We start from the raw sequence: 7,915 nt of genomic DNA, 5'->3' as shown, positions 1-7,915 counted from the left end.
CAGAATAAACGAGTTTACCGGGGTAATATCAAATCGGATAGTCAGGCCTTGTATAAAAAATACTGAGAGTAAAAACAGAATACTGTTTTTAAAGCTCACTCGATGAAATAAAATTTCATCTTACACACAAACAAACAAATAAATATCCTCTATGTAATATCGTTTTTATTAAAGGCTTTGTTACACTCCTGCGCCGCGGTTTATGTGATAAATAATAATTACGAAGATCTGTGTCTTATAAATTGAAGTTAGCGTATGTTGTATATACACTAGATAGTTCTTTGTATGTAGAAATAGATAAAAATAAGAATATTATTTTGTTCGATTTATTTTTTGTTTTTGTTTTTACTGACACGTATATCAATTATAATAATATCATTCAAGAATCAAATTACTCATTTATTTGTTTCTTCTGTCGTTACGTCATAACGGTCATATCTACCTAAGCCCCTCCCCCCACCCCCGGGTCAAACAGTCCGTTGATCGAATGTGTCTTAGAGCTTAGAGTGTCCAAATATTGACTCAGATTAATAATTTGTTAATACAAGGCCTGACTATCCGATTTGAAATTACCCCAGTAAACACGTTATTTCAAATTTGTGGCTGATGCTGAGGCCAGTCTTTATCTATCTCTTTATTTCATCTTCCGCGACCCATGCATTTCGGATAGAATAGTTATGTGTTTTATTGTATTTGCATTTTATGTATGGATTTAGGGATAAATTATGAATGCTAATCATCTGCCAAAGTCTCAAAGTTTTATACAGTATGATACATATTACGAGTATCCCAGTTTAGGATTTTTTTCTCTCGACCTTTATTAGGCCTTTTAGCTTCTTGATTTTGCGAAAATAACGACTGAAATAGCAAATCTGGGAAAGAAAAAAGAATTGTGTAAATAAGGATTTTTGCGAAATATGCATGCTTATGGAGGAATTTCAACTTTGAAGAGGCCATTTATAGGCGTCTGTTATGTAACGTTAAAAAGACAGACATTTTATAAAATTATATACAATGCATAAATATAAGGTAAATATTAATATTTGACAGACTCCTGAAATCTTTTAGGTAGTAGTGATAGTTAGCTCGACTTTTCGCAGAATACTTATGTAGTCACCCTTTTGTCGGCGTCGGCGTCCCTGTGGGTTGGGTTTGCGTGTAAGCTGGTGTCTTCATAACTACTGAAGGGGATGGATTGAAACTCAACAGACGCTTGTTCTTTGTGATTATCTAACATGATTGGCACATGTGACCTCCTTTTTGTGTCAAGTTTATGCATTCATAATAATAAAGCAGCGATTTACTTGATAAAACATCTTTATAACAAGCCTTGGTACCTTTTTCAGACAATTTTATGTATTCATATAGTTAAGCATTATCATACTTAGTGAAACACCCCTGTGACATTTTTCAAATTGTCGAGCCTCGTTGTCCTCCGACAGCTCTTGTTATTGGAATTGACAATTGCATGTTTTGGATCTTATTTTCTGGTGTGGTTTTGACTTGTTATTTTTTGATTTGGGGACTTCTGGTAACCATCAATGACAGCTACTTTTGTTATATGGTCCAAAATTGTTGATTTGATTTAAGACAAAGCTTAAGTATATTGAGGGGTATGCATATGTGTTTGTGTTATGATAATAAACGTGTATGTCCTTACATATAACGAGGGGACAAAAGAAACTCGTTCCAACTATGGTGGATTTTTTTTATTTGTTGAAACATTTATTAAATATAATTTAGATGTTGCCTTAGTCACGGGGGGAATCACGTGACTTTGTATAGTAATACCCACTAGAAAATGGCGACTGCTGAGCCCCGGTAAGTACCTTATTATGTTAAATTAAGGTGACAAACGTTTCTTAAATCAAAACAAAACGTAGCGTAACATATGCGCGTTAATTTTCTTCAAATGACAATACAAAGTGCATTATCCTACGTTTTGTAGTTTTTGAGAACATTGTTTGAATTGTGTGAAAATTGCACATTCAGCGATAGTAATTCGCACGAAGCGATATAATTTGGTACCAAAATAAATGAAAATAAGCTTACTTTCTGCACTTAAGACACCAAATCAATCTTTTTATTGACATCTGTTATCGTAGAAGTCCATATAAAATATTTTCCAAGGTCTGTAGCCTACAAATGTTCTTTGCAAGTGTATAGTAAGTAAAACGAACAATTTCTGGATAGTAAGTCGCACGAAAACAAAATAGTAATTTTCACGCACAGATTCCATTAGCATACATATACATAAAAAGAACGTTTAAGTTTATATATAAAGAGATACTTGTAGAAAATACTTATTTCAATTATTCAAGATCAAATATTTCACTTTTTGTCTATAGTACGAATGCTTAATTGGTTGTTATTATAATATATCAAATGAACTTTTGATGGGATTTGTTATGACACGGCTATAGTAGTTCTTTGACCTCTGCAGTTTCAGGTGTGTCTAGGCCCTCATTTTACTGTAATTAGAAAGAAGATGACAAATATAATTGCTAATTATTTGGTATGGTGATGTTTATTTACTGAATGCTGATGTTTTTATATGGCGGTATTTGTTACATTTAGTCACTATGTTACTTAATTTATGAAAATAAATTGAAGAATTCGCAAGAACAAAATAACTTCTTACAAAAAAAAAAAAAAAAAAAAAAAAAAAAAAAAACAACAAAAAACAAACAACAATGATACAAGTTATGATTAAAGACGCATTGTGCCTCAGAAATCCATATTGTTTTAATTCTTTAGAAATGTCAAACATGTGTTTCATAATGTTTAAATAATGGATAAAACGCATGATAGTATTTAATTACAACTGAAAAAGGTAGCGCTGAACATTAAGTGATGTGTCGTTAAAGTAGCAAAATGTAAACAAAGTAGTATTTTGACTTCCATACGAAATACTTATTCACTAAAGGTATACCATTTTCCAACAGAACCAAAAGTGCAAAAGATAGTTTGAGTATCTAGCAAATGAGTATGTTTTCGGAAACTGTAACAAGATACCAAAAATAAACAGTTTTTTTTTAAATAAATATGATAGTATTTAAGAGGCATAATGGACCTTTAAAGAAAAACGAATATTTGAAATCAAACGGTCAAAGATATTTACACTTTTTAAAGTGAAGGCAAGTGGAGTAAAAAAAATATTTACATAAAACAATCTTAGATGCTGGGTTTCAAATCACACCGTCAATGTCGGGACACCTGAGTTAAAGCACCGACGTTTTGTTAGCTAGTTTGATGAAATAATTCAAGGACTCTGGTCGGACTAGAATCCATAGCAATGAGAAGCATGTAAAAATCAGGGACTTTAAACACTCGGCTATGGACGCCCTGAATATCTTATTTACTTACTCTATCACAAACAAAAAGTAAGAGTGTACGACGCAACACATTTGCACATGGTAAGAAAATAAGCGTATACATAATGTTTTAACAAAACTTCTTGGGTTAATTTATAAAATCTGCCAGTGTAAAAAAGAATAAATTTAATAAAAACTTTGTATACCAGTTCTATGATGGCATTAAATATCAATGTGATATGGCGAATGTCTTCTCCTTTGCGTTTTTGGTCCAAATTGCAAATACTGAAAAGTAAATGATGGTGTTGTAATATTTCCTTCTACACAGTTATTTCTTTATATATCTAGTTCTAAAGATGACGGATGTGGGTCCGGTCTAACGTGAAAAGGGGCCAAGTGTAACGTACATTGTTGAGTGTCAATGTCTCATTTAGTTTTTTAAAGTTAAGTAATCTTCTATGAAATTATATGAATATGAATACATGTATTATGGAATAATATGAATTATCATTAAAATACTCTCTCGATATTTGTTTCTCTGTCACCGTAGACGGAAAACTATTGGAAACTGTGCGTGAAACTTACTATTTTGTTTTCGTGCAACTTACTATCCAGAAATTGTTCGTTTCACTTACTAAACACTCGCAAAGAACATTTGTAGGCTACAGACCTTCGAACAAAATTTTATATGGAATTCTACAAGAACAGATGTCAATAAAATGATTGATTTGGTGTCTTAAGTGTAAAAAGAAGGCTTATTTTCATTTATTTTAGTACCAAGTTATATCGCTTCGTGCGAATTACTATTGCTGAATGTGCAATTTTCACACAATTCAAACAATGTTCTCAAAAACTACAAAACGTAGGATAATGCACTTTGTATTGTCATTTGAAGAAAATTAACGCGCATATGTTACGCTACGTTTTGTTTTGATTTAAGAAACGTTTGTCACCTTAATTTAACATAATAAGGTACTTACCGGGGCTCAGCAGTCGCCATTTTCTCGTGGGTATTACTATACAAAGTCACGTGATTCCCCCCGTGTTAGTTCTGATTTTACCCAAGAGTAATACAACAAGCCAAAAGGTATTTCTAATGTTTAAGCGAAAACTCCTTATAATTGGAATTTGACTATGCTCATTTTGACTTGCAGTTTGTATGTTCATTTTAGAAAATGCAAAAGAGAAGGAAATAGATTTCTGAAAAAAATCATGAAATGTCTGCAAAAATAACATAACATTATGTTAATTTTGTCTATTTATGATTTTTCTTTATATGAATAGAATAGGAGTTGAGACAGTTCACGAAAAAAAAAGATTTATAACCTCTGATTTTATCTGCATGTATGGTTTGTTGTTTTGTCAAAGTTAAGGCTACTTGAAATCTAAATTATGATTGCTATGCTTGTTAATGCTATTATATATTCCCGAGATATAAAGTATTTAAAAAAATTGATCGTTGAAGTATATAGTAAATAAATGGCTGCATATATAATACAGCATGGCCTTGAAATTATTTTTAATTCTGATAAGTCACCCTATTCCGTCACGTAGAAATGTAGAAATGGTTAAGCTGATAAGGTAAATGTTGAGCAAAAAAAAATTTAATAATAAACACCGGCTAAGAACCCCCAAAACAAAATTTAACAAACAAAAATATCTTCTTAGATTATAGAACTGTCACATGACATTGAAGTTTGTCTGTAATGTAAATCATCTTTTTATATCTTACAGGAGAGAGACTAATGGATAACAACATGAAGGCATTTGAATGTATACTGTGCAAGAAAGTCTTTGCCAACAAACATCGTGCTGCCCGACACTTCTTAATACACACTGGAGAAAAACCATTCCAGTGTAATATCTGCGAGAAAAGATTTAACCAAAAGGAGACGCTGAAAACACATATGGGGTTACACTTGAGGAAACAGAATTTGTTATGATTTTATTTTATTTAAACTTTTGTCCAATCCTACACACTTACGACTGACGGCTAAGTTATCTGTGATGTAAGTGGTTTTCTACAAAAAGATATGAGCCGTGTCACGACAAAACCAACATAATGCGTTTGCGACCAGCATGGATCCAGATCATTATGTTGGTTTTGTCGTGACGCGGCTCAAATATTATGAAGTGAACAAAGAAAATAATTTACACATTGCGAAGAGCACTTGTAATCCACGTAAATTACCAAAAATATGTCGAAATAGGAAAAAAATGTCCTTTTTGCGTTAGTAACGGAGTAGTAATATGGTAACAAATGCTGCAAAATCAGTGCTTAATCGCACATAATATGTAAATTATTAGTTGAATCGTTTTACTTTTATTAAAATCTTAGTAAATTTTTCCCAAGTTTAATTTTCTTGAAATATCACAATGTGGCTTACCTGTAGGCATGTAGCTTTAAAGAATTTTGTTTTTCAAGAATGTACTAATTTGAGAAAAAAATATGTGTTGATTTTCTGTTGTGTAGATATATACAAATTACATATGCAAGCTTGTCTTGATTCTTGTTATACTTTCGGTTGTTGACTGAATGTTTTATAATACAGAGTATTCGACTTATTATAATCCTCACTTAAAAAGTCGGGCCTTGACCATTAAAAGATTGTCTAACCAGTAGGATCAAAAGTGTTTTTTTAATTTAGTCTAGTGGTTTGTAATATCTAGTAGATGACCTCTATTGATTTGGAAATGTCAAGGTATAAGGGCATCGACGATATATGTAGTGCATACATTTTTGGGTTTTTCTTGATTGTTTGCTTAAATTTATAATTTTTTGAGAGATGAAAACACATAAATCTATAACACACTGTATTTTGACTGGTATTATTACATGTATGCTTTCGGTGAATTTTGTATTATGTTTGTTAGCTGTCTGAAAAAAAATGATATACGATTAAAATGCTAATGTTCAGTGTATATTCTAGGATTCGAATAAACAGGGGGGATTTTCATGGAAAAGTAAGAATTTATTGCAATTTATCTGAAAAATAGGGGGGAATTCTCAAAAATATAGGTGAATCCCCCAATGCCCTCTCCTAGAATAGACGCTGAATGTTTAAGTCTAGTTTTAGTGTAATAAAAATATTTCCAATAACTTATAGTGTTGCTTGGACAATTTCTATCAAGTCAGAATATTAGAATAAACATTTTTCATGTTCACTGAGTGGCGGATTATATCTAACAAATCAAGTCGAGTTGAAAGATTAATTTAGTATATAAAGGCCACCAGCCCAAAAAAACATATCATAAAAAATGTGATATTTAACATTATAAGGTTCTGTCGTTTAAAAGTTTTTGACAAATTCGTATAACATTTAATTACAACTATGCTATACAGATCATGAGGTGGTAAATGTAAGTAGAGATTTTCTGAATTATAAAATTATCATTTAATGAAAGTAATTCATAAAAGTTATGTAATTCAGTTCCGGAATTATACCAGTTTAGTAAAAAGGTATTTCAAATTTCATTTCTAAATATTTACAATAGTTACAATGAAAAAAAAGTATGATATTCACAGTCGATGTGATAAGTTAAATGATTTTCGAGACAAAATTGCAAAAGCGTTCTTGAAAAATATATTTAAATGCCTACCGATTTCAACATTAAGTTTGTGATTTGAACATCGAAATTTAGCATATGTCTTACAAGGATTTCTATTAGAAGAAATCGTTCTTCATTTAATAAGCTTTTCTAATACAATGTAACAATAATGGTGACATCTACTGGCAATGTTAAAATTATCAATCTGTTATGCGTTATTTAAAACTGTTAACAAAAATATTCACAACTCATGTTTCTTAAGAAATCCAGATGTAACCAAATCCAGAAGTATTCGTATTTTGCTAGCCCAACAAGAAATCCAGATGTAACCAAATCCAGAAGTATTCGTATTTTGCTAGCCCAACAAGAAATCCAGATGTAACCAAATCCAGAAGTATTCGTATTTGGCTAGCCCAACAAGAAATCCAGATGTAACCAAATCCAGAAGTATTCGTATTTTGCTAGCCCAACAAGAAATCCAGATGTAACCAAATCCAGAAGTATTCGTATTTTGCTAGCCCAACAAGAAATCCAGATGTAACCAAATCCAGAAGTATTCGTATTTTGCTAGCCCAACAAGAAATCCAGATGTTACCAAATGCAGAAGTATTCATATTTTGCTAGCCCAACAAGAAATCCAGATGTAACCAAATCCAGAAGTATTCATATTTTGCTAGCCCAACAAGTTCTACCAGCTTCAACTAGTAATTTTAACATTAAATAACATTGTTTTGGGTAACGGCATGGTGGCATAACTAATAGCTTACACCAATATCGGATGCAATTTGTATAATAAGTACTAGTAATACAAAGTGGGAGTCTACCACATTCACCTAACACCATGCTTGTATTTGTATTGTTTCGAACATTTAATAAACCCTTACAGAACACATTATAAAAACGGATTCTATAGTTGAACTAAATCCATACCCCCACATCTGTGATCCAAAACAAACCAATAGGTTTTGATCATTGTATCAAATTTTTTTAATGTAAATTACCATATGGTTTTGCATAACCTTTGATGGCAAAACTTGCTCTTTGGGCTTGGG

The sequence above is a fragment of the Ruditapes philippinarum genome, unplaced genomic scaffold (genome assembly GCF_026571515.1).
Source record: "Ruditapes philippinarum isolate M1 unplaced genomic scaffold, ASM2657151v2 ctg734_1_1_1_1, whole genome shotgun sequence".
Classification (NCBI taxonomy): Eukaryota; Metazoa; Mollusca; class Bivalvia; order Venerida; family Veneridae; genus Ruditapes; species Ruditapes philippinarum.
This window is presented reverse-complemented; position numbering follows the sequence as displayed.